The sequence below is a fragment of the Xylocopa sonorina genome, chromosome 8, assembly GCF_050948175.1.
Source record: "Xylocopa sonorina isolate GNS202 chromosome 8, iyXylSono1_principal, whole genome shotgun sequence".
NCBI lineage: Eukaryota > Metazoa > Arthropoda > Insecta > Hymenoptera > Apidae > Xylocopa > Xylocopa sonorina.
The window spans coordinates 6,967,282-6,983,791 of NC_135200.1; the positions used below are offsets into that span (position 1 = coordinate 6,967,282).

General features: G+C 50.6%; 1 protein-coding gene across 1 annotated transcript in view; it reads left to right on the forward strand.

The window, feature by feature from the left end:
* Positions 1 to 12,700: 12,700 nt before the first annotated feature.
* The window catches only part of LOC143426173 (uncharacterized), an 87,298-nt gene continuing 83,488 nt past the window's right edge, over positions 12,701 to 16,510 (forward strand). The window contains exon 1 of the mRNA XM_076899409.1: positions 12,701 to 12,773. The gene's annotated coding sequence lies outside the window, so the exon portion shown is untranslated. The remainder of the gene's footprint in view (positions 12,774 to 16,510) is intronic.

Here is a 16,510-nt window from a genome sequence, read left to right on the forward strand (position 1 = left end):
AACGTATCTCCGAGAGGACGGGGGTGACCAAGGTCAACTCGAACGCGCGTAAGTAGCAGCCGCGATGCCCTTCGACAGGGGATTCAACCCCTCGAGACGAATGTAATCCGACGCGACGTGAAATATTCATCCGCCCGTTCCACCTCCTCTGTCTCGCGTTGATACGGCAATTTCCCGACCTTTGGAATTTTAATTTTTATCCACGGCTCGCTCGACGCCGGGAGGACGCTCGAATTGAAACGAAACGTATCCTTGACCGCGGTCGGACACTTTCACTGGTGAGGGTTTTGAAGAGCTGCGAAGAAGGCGAGAGTGGCGCCTGGTATTTTTAGACGGGCTTGTCAGAGACTGCGAACGAGGATGATTTACTTACGTATGCGTAGATTAACGCCTGTCTATTTGCACGCAATCGGACGCATTTCGCGTTACTTTAAAAATACAAAGGGTCGAGAATTCGAGTAAAATGAAACTGAGATTCGACTCGAGTAACTCGACCGATCTGACAGCGCGATACTTGTTCGCAAAAAATCGATAAGGAAAACCATGAATTGAGAGACAAGACCAATGCGAGAACCAAAACGAAAGATAGTAGAGTAACGTCGGACTGGGTTGAACAGGGACGAAAAAACGCCTGATTACCGGCGTACGTTAACGAGCGGGCGAGCGTGGCTGGTCGAACGGTCGACACTTAATTTGCACGCAGAAGCTGCGCCCGTGTGCATCCGTTATGTGCATAACTAAACCGGTCGCACTTGGCGCCACGGGTTGGAAGCGCTATACCGGAAGTTTGCCAATTAATCTGCGCGGCCCCGTCGTTGCACGATCGCCGATAACATTATTCGGCCGCGTGCACGCCGCTCCAGCAACCGGTTACACGCGCCCGTTTTGTCGCGCGTTTGTTTACCCCCGTTGCGACGCGGCGGCTCGATCGACGATTCGATCGATCCCTCGTGTGAAAAATTGCACGAGCTTCCTTCCCGCTTCTCTCTCTCCCTCTCTCTCTCCTCTTTTTTATATACATTTTTTGGCTCGTTGACGCACCCGTTTTGTTTGGTCCCGTTTCGTTTCCCGAGCAACGATACGGGCAGGCTGGTTTCGCTGGAAATTTGATTAGGCTCGCGGGGAAGTGATTTTTAGTCCGCGTTGGAACTCTCACGATCGCGTTGCGCGGGTGTTCTGTGTTCGAAAGTGCGGTGAAACGGTTCAATAGAACGCGTTCGAAGGGATTTTGTAAATGCTGCGCGAAATATGACAGTGAACGTTAGATGCATCGTGTCACTGCTCGGATCCTTCGCTCTAGTAGTAACAAAATTGTTTAAATAAATTGTACGCTTGTTACGAAGTTTGGAAACGAATCGATAGTCCGAACGAGAACGAACATTTCGATGGTAGAATCGATGGGAAAATTGGGGTGGAAGGTACGATTTGAATGGAGCGACGCTTATCCAGCAGGCGCGAAGGGGAGCTCGAGTCATGAATACTAAAAAAGGCGCGTTATTAGTGCCATCTGGCAAAGTCGCCACGATATTAGGAGGGCCGCTTATAGCGAGGTTTTAGCACGGCCGGTTTATTATACGGATCGTTCTACAGAGAAGGCAGCAGCGCGAACGGGGCGAGAAAACGCGGTGGAAGAAGAGGGCCTAATGGCGGAAACCAAGAACGCGCCGGCCATCCCGGTAATGGAGCCCACCGACCGTCATTATAATAATCGTAAATGCAAAACTACGCCAGCGTGTCGCTACCCGCTCGAAGGGGAGGCTACCGGTTCCTTTATGATAATCAGGAACGATCATTCCGCTATTTCGGACGACTGTTCGCTCTTTGAATTCCTGCTTTGTGAGTTCGAACAAAATCTTGGTTTAGAACAAAAAAAAAAACCAGGAAACTTCGCTATCTCTTAAATTAACGAAATCAAAAATACGTATCGTTCGAACATCGCCGAACGAGCAATCGATAACAATTTCACTCTCGAATTTCTACTCTCAGTTTCCGCTGTTATTTTAAAAAGTTTCGGTCGTCTTACTTAGCGAACTATTTTACGATCTGCTACAGAGACTTTTCGAGTGCCGAGGGCAGTAAAACTTCATACGGAAACTTCTCGTCTTCGCTAAAACCTGGTACCGACAAAATTGTTCACCCCAATCGGATATACGATACCAACTAATCCTGAAAGAGAAAACTCGCCTCCGCGAGTAACAAGCTTCGACTCCTTTTTAATTACCCTCGCGCAATGACAGAAGCTCGCGGGAAGAAACGGTCGCGTACAAAGCAGCCGAGGAACGAATCGCTCCCATCTCCAGGGTTGCTCCTCGGCAACCTCGTTCCCTAAGCAGAAGAAACTCGCCCCTCGAGCGGCGAAGTCGTGACGAGCGTCGAATCGAACCGCGGATCGAAGCGGAACGGCGAAACGAGGAGGGAGAACCCTGGAAAGAAACAAAACGGGGGAACAGTGGAAATAAATAGTAAGAGAAGCGAGCGGTTCTCTTTAACAAAGCCCCGTCTCTACGCTTGTTTACTACCACCCTCGCCGCGCGACCTGGCAAAAGTCGGGCTCCGCGGGACAATCGCGATCGATGTACGTCCTCCACCCCCTCTGGCCCGCCGCTACCCTCGTCATTCTCGTAGACCGTCGGTATTTTTCTCCCGCTGGCCCCGCGCCGCGCCCTGCAGCTAGCTCGTGACCCAATTCCGCGGTCGTAGGCGAGCGTGCTTCCTACGTATCGCGGAGGAACGCCACCCCCTGGCTACGAGCTCGCCGGGGCGTTTTCCCGTCCCACTGTCGGGGATCCAACCGGAAAGAAACACCGGATAAGCGCCGTGACGCTGGATCAAAGGTGGAAGCTGCGTTACGAGGATAATCCTGCCTGCGAAACGGCCGAGCTGGAGCCCTGGCGTGGATTAATAATATCTGAAAGCAAGGGGTGAGACGCCGTTTCGTGTCCTGGCGTTCCTTTATCGGCTACTTCTGGAGGTGGGCCATTTCCGCGAGACTTTTCTTTGACCAGCTTTCACGGGGTTGATTTTCATACGGGATTCGAATGGATGATTTGTATCGCGATAGATTTAGAAGCACCGCGCGCGGTGGTGTAAACTTTTGAGTTTCAAGAGGGTTAGAGTGGAACCAGAGGAAAATCGCGACAGATACTTGTAACAACTACGAGGTTACATTCTCCTCTCGCGGGGATGAAAGGAGATTGTAGCAACCCAGAAACGGTTGGCTCGAATCGGGAAACAGCGACACCAGAGAGAAAGAAATAATGCTTCGATTCACCGTGCGCAGCGTTGGAAGAGGGTAACAACAAAAAGGTCGAAGGAAACAGCGGTACGGCAAAGCATTAAACTCCGGGAAACCATTCATCCCGGTTCTGTTCCCGTTTCGCTCGCGCTATCTTCGACTGGGAAAGGGGCATAATCCGTGACGGTTGCGTGGATGCGTCGCGCCACGGTGGATGCGCGCACGGGACGAGAGGCCGGGAGGGGTTCGTTCGCCTCCTCCGCGTAGCTCTCTCGGAACGGGAGGGAAAGCTGCGGAGATTAAGCTCTTGTTAGCGTCCGAGGGAGGCGGCGGTAGGGGTGGCAATTCTTTTTCATACTCACGAATCTGCCGTGTTCCGTCGGGCAGAAAGAGTATCGTTTGTTCGTGAACGCTGCGCCCGGAACGAACGGCGCAGAGGGGGCGGATAAGCTGAAATGGTCTGGTGCGTCGGCTTTCGCGATAAACAAAGCGGCCTGTCGCGAGGACCGGGCTTACGCTCGTTTCAGCCGGATAAGGAACGGTGTGATATTCATTGAAAATTGATATCGTCATGGTTGGTTAATATTTCGTCGCATATACCCTGTTATACCTGCCTGAATCGTTAAATACAGGGTTTGAGGTGCTTTTTTTTTCTTGAACTGCCAAATTCTTTATCTTCGCGATGTTCTATTTCTCTTTTTAGGATCATTAGACACCGTGTTAATTTTATTACAGATTCTATTTCTACCAGGTGCACCGATTAGCTACATCGATAGTAGCTAATTCGATCGGAATTAATTGACACGTGCTGAGAAGGTCTTCCAGAATAACTGATCGAAGTTACTCGCAGTCGAGCGGTTTCCTTTAATATTTGACGCGGCGACGATTTCGAATCCTGCTTCTCGAATTATTCTTTGCTATTTCAAATGAATAGCGTTTCATCATATTTATCGAAACGTTTAGATATATATAAAAAATCTAATTTTCCAGCCTTAAATGAATAATGATAACTAACAAGAACACGGTTTAAATATAACCCGCAGGCATCGCCCGCCTCGCTGTGTACCGGAACGCGTGGCACGGTCGTCTGATTGGAACCAGCTGAATCTACCGGCATCATACTTTATTGGACAGCCGTTGCCATGCATTTGTAATAGTAACATCCAGCATCACCGTTCACGTTTGTACATTTTGTCATTTATATGCTAATACGGGAAGGTTTCGCGCTGCCACGTTCAAAAAAAGAAGCCTAGAAATTGATATACAAACCTTGAAGGAATGGAAATAGAGGGAAACGCCAGCGCGAAAGATAACGGTAACATTTTGCAACTTGTACACGTACAATAAACGGTGAATCGAAATTGATATAAATTCTGTAGAAACAAAAGCCATTGAAGCTAAAAATTATAAGGCGAATTCCCTATCCCCGAGCTCCGCTCTATCGATCGTCGACCATAGAATTTTCATTTCTGCCTCCCCTTTGTTGCCGTCTGCTCGAACGATTGCAGAGAGCGGGATTCTTTTACCGGGCGATTTAATAATGGAAAACGTGTCCCATGGAATCGTTGCACCGCTCGAAGGAAGGCGGCCAACTCGCCTGTACGCGCCTCGCCACCGCGTCGTTTAAACCTTTCAGCACATTAAATTCTACTTTACTTAACTTCCTCACGGTCCGCCGATTCATCCTGGCGTAACGAAGTTCCGCGCGACTTTCACCGATGCATCGCCACCCTTCCCCGTCAATTAACGATTTCCAAGTAATTAGCACCCGGCGAGCACCCTTTTATTGTCATCCGATCGCACGACTCATTTCACCGGGTCAGAATTTATTTGCACCGGGGATAATAAAATGTACGAATGTGGAGTCGATCGATCGTTCGCGTAGACGACGATGCAATGGTTTCTGGGTTCAAATATTTCGCGTAAACATTAACGTTCCGTAATTTTTTACTTTTACACGTGTTAATATCGAGAGTATTTAAATTGTTTTTATTTATATTAAAAGCTGTAATTACAGTGTAATATTTCTTACTAAAATGAAATTGAATAGAAAAGTTCTTATCGCGATGTATCGGTCAGTGTCAATTTTTGTTACAAATGGCACAGGTCGTAGGATAACGATCGTTATTACACCAGTACGCGTTAATTAATCCGCGAATTAGACGGGTACGTAACACGGCGAGGAGTCCGTTTGATGTGGCTGCGAAAACTGCGATTCCTGGATTAAACACGACCGAAGAAGACTCGACGAATTTCAGTTCTCCAGTTGGCAATTACAGCTCGTTCCGAATACGGGTTAATCCGACGTCGCACGCGAGTTTAAGCGTACAGTCGCGCAATCGCGACAGCGCGAACAAATGACATTAGTCGGAGCTGCGAGCAGGTACGCGTGGTTTAAAAATTCATTGACAATTTCATTAACAAAATTAAAGGTATTACGTTTAAAAAGGAGAAACATTCGACGTGTATCCGTGAAACGTGAAGCGTCAGAGTTACAATATCGTCGAGCGTTCAACGCTGTTCGAAATAATTTAGCGTTAACGAGTTACTCGAACAGCTCTCGTTCCTCCTTTCCTTTCATTGGAATTGATTTACACACGGTGACGGAGGGGGGCGATTAAGCATTCCTGCATGCGTGATTTAACAGGTGGCCCTAACGATAATTTACTCGGAATTGGGTTACGTAAATGGCCGGGATAATTAAATGCGACAGGACGGAAAAGGGTTGAAGTCGAAGGGAGCCGGTGCCACGGCGACGCATTATGATCCAACGCGCGTGTGTCGCGTTCTCCACCAGCTCGATTCGTATCAATTTGAATAAAATTGACGTTCGTTCCGAACGTGGATCGGGCAATGGCGGACAGCTTTGACGTCACCCTCGGATTAAAATAACGAGCCGATTCCAGCTTCGAAGCGCAAATGGACGAACGGTATTTTAAGGAACGGTCTCATTGTCGGTGAAACGTTGCTGCTCGTTTAATTGCGTTCTGTCCAACTATAATTCATCTTGATCGTGCATCTTCAATCTCACGAATGTCTGACAAATTTATTTGGCTCTGCGCAAATTAGAATTCTTCAATGAAATATAATTAGAGTAGAAACATCTTTGTTTCGAGTTGAACGCTGCTTACGTGCGACAGGTTTCGAGCTCGAAATTTCATTCGAGCGTCCATCGGCGCGTGCGGAACGCCGCTGAAAATTTCCAGCGACCAGATCGCGTTTATTTCCGCGTCGAGCGAAACAAGAACGCGTCATCGATATACAGAAGAAAAGGTGTACGCGATTCGAACGGGGGGGTGGAGAGCGAGAGAGAAAAAAAAAAGAGAGCGGTTTTCAATTTCCAGGTCCGGCAGAGGCGAAAAAAATAGGCGGAGGAACGCGCGGAGGGAAAATGGAAGAACCGCCACAAAGCGATTCCTGCGAGGCGTCGATGTCGAACGAGTGAAATTAATTTCGGTGGCACGGTAAATTGTTCGTGCTCGCGGCTGCGTCCGCTCGCAGCCTCGGGATTAATTGCCGCCACGGGGACTATGGAGCCGTGGAACCCGTTAATCTGCCGTTATGAAATATCTCGTTAGTATGTACGCCGCGCAGCCGTGCCTCGCGAGCGAATCATCTTCCACCCCGCGTCCTCGGCGACACGCTCTTTACCCGCGGACTCTCTTTCCGCGGATCGTTAATTGCGAAATCTTTGATATCCACCTGAATATAATTCACAGAAATGCTACGTGCACGCGCGTTATTAAAACGCGTAGACGATTCTATCTCCTCGCCTGTGGAACGGCATCGCGATTTTTCGACTCGAACCTCCGAGCGAATCGAAATTCGATTTCGCCGCGCGTTATCACTTTTTCAGATAATCCCGCGGCACGAAATTCGTAGCCTGGTTAAATAATTTATGGACGTGACGCGGTGAGCTCTATTAATCGTATTAATTGCTATCATTCGCTGTATCTGGTGTCGCATGACTCGTGGTAAAAGAGCATACCGTATGCGGCGAGTTTGAAACGGGGAATATTTACCGAATTGCTGACTGCATCGCTGGTTTCGAAAATGTAATTACGTCGAGAAGAAAGGGAAGTTTGATGTACCCTTTGAAATTCCGTAATCGCTCGACGACGATCTCTTCGAATCGTCCCGTCGTGCCCCGGCATTTCGAATTTCCGAACGCGACGTGACAGACCGTTCATCAAAGTTGTGACACCCTAACAGCGTCAAATCGGTCGACCAGGCCCGCGCGGCCGGCCGCGAAAACAAGTTTCAATTCTGCCGACATGGAAAACCGAATTATTTTGCAGCAATGGCCAGATCTACGTTTCAGCCTGTCGCCGTCCACGAAATCCCGGCTGGAAACGCCTGCCTGTTATCGGTCGCCACAAAACGCGGACTTGTCACACGCATCGACCTCGATTATCATGAGCGTGGAACAGGAAGATAGAGAGAGAGAGAGAGAGAGAATGAATCGCGATCGAACGAGAGACATTGTACAAAAATTGTTTATACGAATCTATAGTAAAATTGAAAGCTCGAGGAATGAAAAACTTCTAAGCCTCATTCGCGAACGAATGTTAAGTATCATCGCAGTGGATTGTCGATAAGCGTAAAACTGTAGAAACGAAAGTTACATCCGTTCGATTGATCGAGTGTTCACGGATTATCCGAAACGAATGATGCGCGTCAGGTTCAAAATTGAACGAGAACCGTTACATCGACGATAAATCGTAAGGCACGCCAGACAGAAACGTTCTCGACGATACACAAACATCGGCTCACTGAAATTAAATCGTTAGATTCCACGCGCGGATGCAAAGGGCGAATAAAAGTATCGATTCGACCGCGAGAAAAGTTCCATTCCCTCGAAAGACGCGAACCTTCCTCGATAGCGTGGCATAATCGCGGAAGAATGGCCGCTACGCTATAAACGTGGCGAGGAGCAGGAGGGGGTTGAAAGTTAGCAGAAAGTTGGCGAGTACGTTTATTTTCCATCTGGTGACCGGACCCGCATAATCTCGAATGAATTTTATCGATTCGAGCCACAGGGGGAGGGTCAGGTTGGGAACGGGCGCATCGTCGAACGCCAATACGATTGCTCTCGAATGTGCACTCGTCGCCATGACGGGGGCGAGTTTCGAAACTCTCTCCTCCTTTTTCCATTTCTCTCTCTCTCTCTCCCTCTCTACACGCTTATCGTGGCACGGTAAAGGAGCCACCGGTGAACTCTTAACGGGCGAAGAGAAACAACGAGCCAGGAAATCGAGCACCCTGGGATGGGTGCTGACTCCGGAAGCATCCAGCTCGAGGGCTGCTTATATCTTCCTGCGGGCGTCGCGCGCCGGAATACCGGAGCGTGGCACGACCGTTTCGCTCGTGCACACGCCAATTTTCCCTGGTCACGGTATTCCGTTCGGTGGACGGAAAGATAAGGGGTCTCCGATTATTCGATTCGATTTTATTTGTATATATTGCATCTCGGGGCACGAGCGCACTGTTGGACGGCACTCTGAAGAAATTCGTCGACGAATATTGGCATAGCACCGTTCCATACCTGTCGTTTCGCTAGACTATAGATACCCTAATATTTGCCATGCGTTCACTCGAATGTGAAAGGGGATTTCTTCGTCCTTTCGTTGTGTCGCGAAGAAAACGAAGAACATGGAAGGAGTGGCGTTCAGGTGTGCTTGACTCTCTTTCCGCGAGGGGTGTGGAAGTAAAAAGTTGAGGGAAAATAGATTTCGGATGCGAGAGCGAGACGAGAAATAAAGTAGGATTCGCTATAGTTGAGGAATTCACGCGATTAAGGTGTTCCATAGTTCACCGAGGCATCCACCAATATCCCTCTCAATCTTCATCGGATCTTGGTCTGCCGACAAAGCCACCCAATCAGAGGCCAAGTCCACTCGATCGATCAAACGGGCAGAGAGAGCAGAGTTCACCGTTGAGCAACGATACTTAACTCGTCGGCGAGGGGTGCCGCGGGGTGCGCAAACTCCGAGCCAAAAGCACGAGAAGTGGACGTTCCACTTTCGCCATGCCCGCTCTCCTCTAATTAACGCCAGGGCCTAATTATAGAATTAGAGACGGTAGTTGGACGTCGTCTGCCAATAGGAGGAAGCGAGGAGCGAACGAACGGCACTGATTCAGCGAATGCAGGGAATCACCTTGAGGGACCGTGGACAAAGGCGCTCGAGGGGTGACAGTACCGCAGCCTTGACCCAAAATCAGTCGTTCCACCCTCGTTTAGAGGCTCGATCGCTATTTCGTTCGGAAACTTTGTCGTCGAAAACACTCGGAATCTCTGGCTTCGATCAGCAGAGGAATCGAGCGAGTCGCGGTCGCTTCTGGGTCTTTATTACCAATTTCGTTTTACGAGTTTAAAACTTGGCCGTCTCTCGTGCTACGATATCTCGCGGTGGAATTACGGTTTTGCTACGAACGCGAGTTTAAAGCGATCGGAGCCTGGAATACCTGATTCAACGAAACGCTGAGGGGTAAAATTCCTCCGAACGATTACTTAAGCGGCGATCTCGAACCCTCGACTCAATCGCTTCGCATTTCAACGCCACGCGATACATGGATCGAGCCAGAAATTATCTGAATTTACAATCTCGCGACTGAACTAACGCACAATATTATCCCGGCAAGATTTACCGAAGAAAGTTCCCCGCTGCGCAAACCCGTCCCCTATCCGAGACCAGAGAGAATAGCTTCGTATCTAAAACATTCAGACCTCCAAGGACCCGACGCGAATCGCAGAACGTTCACGGTTTCGTGCTTCTTAAAGAACCACCCCCAGTCCAGGAGCTACCCGCGCCGTTGCAGCGATCCGGATCTTCGTGCAAAACGAAACCTCAACCGTTCCGAGGGAATACGCGCGACGCTTTCGCCGGGCTCTGGCAAATGTCAAAGTTCAGTATACCAGTTCAGCTGATCAATATTGCTCGTTGTCGGTGCCGTGGCCCGTGGCGCGCGCTTTAGGATGCGATTTCTTCCGCCCAACCCCCTCGCCGCCGCCATCGGGGACAGGGGGGTTGCGCGTTAAACGTCGTTTGTCCTTCGACGGGGATCATCCGTAGGATTTTATCCGCCGCCAAGGTCCCCCGCCACGCCCAGGGCACGCGTGGACCGATCCAGCCGCGGCCTCGAACGGGTAAAGGGCGCGTGCAGCCTGGCGTTTCGCCGACCATCGGCAGGAAATCAATTACGGGCCTTTAAATCCCACGTCGAGCGGGCACCCTATCGATCCTCTCGCCGCCCACGGAAGTGCCCGCGACCGCCTTGCATCTGCTTATGAAAATCCCCGCCGCCGGCCTGTTATCGAGCGCAGTATCAGCCGCAGGCTTTTTATTCCGCCCTGGTAAACGGGGGCGTATTTTCGTATCGCAGATTTTGGGGTTACCGATTCCGTGTCACTTTTCTTCTTCTCGTTTCGAGAGAAATACGCGACGGTTGGTTCGTCGAATTTAGTTGCGAGAGAGGCATCGATGATTCTGGACGGGGAGAAGTTTCGAAGAGGAAACTGTAAATGCTGCAGAAACGCTGAGACTCAACCTTAAGAAGAGTAATCGCGAAGAGTATGAAGGATCGTAAATTTTGTTCGGTAGAGAAAGAAAATGATAAAATTTCATTGAACAGGAAATATCGTAGAACAAGTATTACAGAAACGGATTCTTTGACGCAGATGAAGAGCAGTTGAAGTATTAAGAATGGCTAAGGTTTCGCCCAGGAAAAATATAATCCCACAGTTTGCTAAAGCAATACGACGAAACTCTCGTGCCCAGTAGCGCGGGAGAGTATTTATTTGCGACGCGAATCCTCGCTTCCGCGAAACGGTCCCATCTCGAGCGCGACCGTACGGAATCGTCGCCGCGGCGTGTCTCGGACGGAAAACCGTGAACCGCGAAAGGGTCAACGCATCCCGTCCCGCGTGTCGGAAGCGTGCCGTTGGAAAGAAATCGCGATCTTGGCTGGCCGGCAAGGACGAGGTCGCGAGCGCGGCTTAATCGCGTCCGCAGCTCCGGCACGAGAAGGGGGTTGGCGTGCAGCTTGCAGGGTGCAAGCGCACCCCCGGGCCGCGCGTTATATAGATATAACAGAGGGACGCGCGATGCGTCGCGGTGAGCGAGGGAGGGTGGAGGCGAGGGTGAGCCGTGCGAGGTGGAACCGCGAGAGAGGAAAGAAAGGCAGGAGCGGAACGAGCGGTGGAAGATGCGCGTAAAGGGGGCGCGAGAAGAGCGAACGGAGAGGAAAATAGAAAAGAGCGGATGGTTACCGGTGCCGGGTCGCGAAACGGGCCGCGAAGAGGGGCTCGGAGGGCGGCGAGGAATCGCTTCCGTGTCCCAGTAGCACTAATGACCGCCATCCTCCCCTCCTTCGGTCTTCCCTTCCCTAGCATCGCGCCCTTGCGCGCTCTGCTCCCCTCTATCCCGTTTTCCCCACTCCAGGAGCTCTCGCAGCGCCACCGTCCCTTCCCCAAGGTGTATCCCCACGCTCGGTACGACGCGCGCGCACACACGCGTACACGTACACCCAGGATGACTCGAGTTACGTCATAGCGCCTAGAGCGAGCGCCTATCCTCGCCCTCGTCGCTCGCGGCGCGCTCGCGGCGCGCTCCCGAGCGTGACGGTACACCGCGTCCCCTCTCGCTCGCCCTAGAATGGATCGCTCTCCCGCCGCGGAACCCGATCGTGTACTCCATCGTACTCCCTCCCGGTCGGCGCTGGTGTTCGTCGTCGTACCACCCCTCCACCCGGGTTCCGCGTTCAGAATCCAGCGAGCGCGGCGTATACACACGCCGCGGGTGCGCTATATGTCTCTTTCACCGCTATAGCGGCCAGCACTCGTCGAGATCGTGGGGGACCCGGCAGTCTCCGCTGGTACACCGAGCTGTGTGTTACCGTTCCTCGCTTGCTGTATCACGTTCTCTCGCCCGTAATCACCGTCGACGCGCCTCCGTTCCTGACAGACCTGTGTGTAGCCGCGGCGGCACGTCGTCGTTACACACGCGCGCAACCCCTACAAACATATATATATATATATATATATACATATTTACACACGCACATAAATACACACGACAAACACACACTCACACACGTTCGAATCTACACACATGTGCTGTATGTATACGCGTGTACTCCTCTGTACGTACATATAGAATCAGAGAGAGGGAGAGAGAGAGAAAGAGAGAAAGAGAGAGAGAGAGAGAGAAAGAGAGAGAGAGAGAGAGATACACATTGGTGACCCAGCAGCGTACACACGCTCTACCCCTTTTTGCATACGCGAATCCATACGTGTACACGCGTACCGTAATACAATCGTACGGACCACCTGGAGGATCGTACTGTACGAAGGATAAAAGACGACGGAGGGTGTTCGAGCGGCGCGAGGACGAGGACCGGAGTCGCGCGCGATCGGGCACGCGATCCGCGCTCGCGAGACCAAGTGATAAAGGGATACGGTGCGAACAGGTGCACCACGGCCCCCCCGGTTCTACCGTCCGTTCACGGCCTCCCCGTCATCGAGGAGTACCACGTGCAGGTGTGTATCCCGAACGCGGGCACGTGTACGACGCCACGCTCGTCACGCTGCGTACCGCCGCCAGTAAATATCTCTCTGTGCGTTTGTGGGTTCGTGTGCTTGGCTGATTTAGGCGAACGGAGCTAGGGGAGGACGAGCAGACCAGGTAGGCACTGGCGAACCCGTACAAACCAGTCGCGAGTGTTTCGTCTCCCGTTTGGGTCGCGGTTCCCGCGGTGAACCGATCCCAGAGTGTCGTCGATACGAAAGGGACGCACGGTAATTCGTAGCCAGCGAGAGTGAGTGTGCCTCTTTAAGGACGCGAGTTGCACGCTTGCCAGCCGCGCGAGTACGCGCTGCGAGAGGCCAGTTGCGTAAGCGGTCCCGGTGAACTTGGAGTGAGACCGGAAGTGGCCGTTGACAGCCGTTACGAGGCTGTGCGGGAACCCGAATCGTGTCGCTGGAAACAGTGTCACGGTATTCAGAGTGGATAAACGATCGTTCCGTGGAAATCTGTTCGATTCGACGAAACGAGCATCGTTATACGCGGGAACGTCGCTCCGTGCGATTCAGACGCAATTTTTTTTTTCACGTTCACGGAGTGTTTCCTCGCGACGTTTTTGTTTTGATCGATCGCGCACGGGTTAGAGGATGGTTCGGTTCCATTTGGCTGATAGAACACGATCCTCGAGATGTCTTCTCGAGACGTTCGGCAGGAGGATCGCTTCTTCGCCGCGCTCGTCACGTAGCGCGGTGGTTTTGTGCTCGTGGAATTTTACACGTGAAATTCCTACGGTGAGATACTCGGAGGAAACGAGGATAACGGAACGCTGAGGCGGTCTCAGGTGGCATGGTACGAACTGATACCTGGAATACCTTCGATAAGACACTTTGCGTATGATAACGCACCGACGAACTTCGGAAGCCTACTCGATAACGAGCTGGAACTTGTAAACGTACTCGTTCGAGATACGTACACCTCGGACGTGATTATTTATCGAAGTGTAAAGTTCACGCGATCGAATCGGATCGCGATCCTTCGTTTCGAGAAGCCTCGCCTTCGACCACCTAATCTTTTTATTGGAAAAATTCAACATCCCTCTTCAGACGAGCACCTAGCACTCGATAAAAATTTATCGATATCAGACGTCCAATTAGAAGTTGGCCTGTTATCATCACTTAGAAAGAATCGATTCTCCTTCCCAAGGACTCTCTCAAGAGAGAGAATCTTCTGTTCTAAAACTTCAACTTTTTTCTGACTACAACCTACGTGTCTAACGAAGCCTTTACTGATACAAGATATCGAATTAGAGATTAGACGGTTATCTTCAATTAGAGAGGGTTGATACTGCACCCAGAGCTCGTGCCAGAGGTGCTTCATTCTCTTTCATCCTAGAAATTCCTCTTCTACGAGCTGCACGTGTATACCTTCCACGTACACTGGCTACACGACCGTATTTACTTCAGAATTTCCATTATAATTAATTATCGAATCCTGCGATCGAACAGTATTTGCGACTGCAAGAACGAAGCAGTGCGCAATTGAAATTGTAGTCTCACTGGGAAACATTGCGAACGCCAGGCTGAAGAAAGATTTATTCGCAGAAGACGCCACGAAAGTCGCGTCCCGTTCGGATGAATTATTCACCGATGGACCGACTCCACTTGAAGGGCGAACAAAACCAGGGGAAGCTTCCCATCCCGGCGCACGTCACGCCCTTTCGCTCGTAAATATTGACTCACGGTCGAGTAGGCGTGAAGATCGGTTCGTCATTTATGCTTCGCGAGTGGCCCCGTCGACAGCTGTAATTTGTATCGCGGTTTACATTGTTCGCGAGCAAACCGTTCCTCGGTGCCTGCATAGCCGCCCCCTAAATCGATGCGTTTTGCGCGTTACGTTGTCGATAAAAGGGTTACGCGTCGCACGACACTGCAACACGCCGCGTTTTCCTCCTTTTTTCACGAACTCCGTCCAATTTCTCTGTACTTTCCCGCAGTTCTTCGCATTTCTCGATACTCAACTGCTGTACGTCGAAATTTATTCATGGTTACGACTGGTAGATAGCTTCTATTATTCGCAGTTAATCACGGCCAGATTCGCCCGCCACGAAAGCAAACCAGTAAGTCCACTTAATACAATAGAATCGCTCTCCAACTAGCAAGCTACGAAACAACTCGCGAACGTCGCGTCAAGACCTCAAGTAAACCCTCCGCGCAACACGTTCCAACGCAATCCTCCATCGCGCGATTCAGACTCACCACTCCCACAGTTTTCGACTCGAACTCCGCTGCCATTGTTTAACCCCATCCCCTTTGGAACTATTATTAACACGCAGCCGTACGACTATGATCCATCCATCCGAAGCAACGTCTTCGCTGGAGCAACAGCGAGCAACTTTCTGCTGATGCTCCACGTAGCTTCCTCCGTGTTTCTGTTACCGGAAACGAACGTCAACAAGCGCAGAGATGGAAGAGGACTCGGGAACACGGAATAACGAAATGAAATCTCTGTTTTTCGTGTTGCTGGCAATGAATGTACTCGCTGAAATTGAAGCTTCCTCTAAATGGTAACTGGTTCGCTAAGCAGCCGTTCTCGCTTCATCGATGGCGTGGCTTAAGGACGAGAATTGTGGTCGCGTCCTCGAGCATCGAAATTTGGCATAGCGCGAACGACTCATCGTGGACAGAGACGGCCGACAGGTGTTGCAACTGGCCCAGATTCCGGTTCCACTCACCGATATATCGTCTCTCGATTAAATATATCGGCAGCTGCGCCGCCAATTTCGCAACGGCGGGGACGGTAGCGGTATCCTCGCGGATCGATATCGCGATCGACCGGATCGATAGTCGAAACGAGCCAGCACCCGTTGCGAAACGAGAAGGAAAGTCAATCCCCCCGTCGCAGCCGTCGCATCTTTTGCCAGCGAGCGCGATCTGCGGCGTGAATCTCCTCGCGGGCCGCCAATTAAACTCGCGGGATCCTCGAGTTCGAGTTCGTCCGCGAGAAAGACGCGAACCGTTCGCGAACCGAGTCCACCTTCGCTTATTCATCTGGCCAGGATTTATGGATGGACCCTTTCGCAGCATCTCGCGATTCTTCCTCGTACGCTGTCGAGCACTTTCCACGCGATTGCGTTGTAACGAACCGCGTAACTCAAAACTGGTCGACAGAGAAGTTCGACACGCTTGATGCTGTGATTGAGTTAAATAGAAGGTATCTGATTTTTCGATATCTCGACGACAGCGATGCGATAGCTTTCACTTGATCATTCCTTTCAGACACGATGACGGTTACGAATTTAAAACGATGATAGTTGTTCTTTTCGTTTGTTCCTTTGCGTGAACGCGAGACATGTGAGGCGAACGAAATGGCACCTGAGGTTTCCTTATAAAAATTCTTCCGCGAGCATTAGTAACCATGGTAACCGTACAACTTGAGCAATTTTCTGTTTATTACTCGCTGAGTTATTACGTTATCAAGGCGCGGTCGCGCACACACACACACATACGAAACGTTATTTAACAGGTTCACGCGCGGCATTTAAATGGGGGATTTAAATGCTTGACTCGTTTCGAGAGCACGGCCTTTTCAAGCACTCTGATCACGGCGAGAGTTGAAAAGGATAATTTAAAATGCGATTAAACTAAGCTGTAAATACATCCGTTTGTTTATGGTGCGCGTAGTTCGGGTAATACACGGTTATTAAGGTGATGATAGTAATTCTGTAAAATGTACCTCGATTATAGTCCATGATACA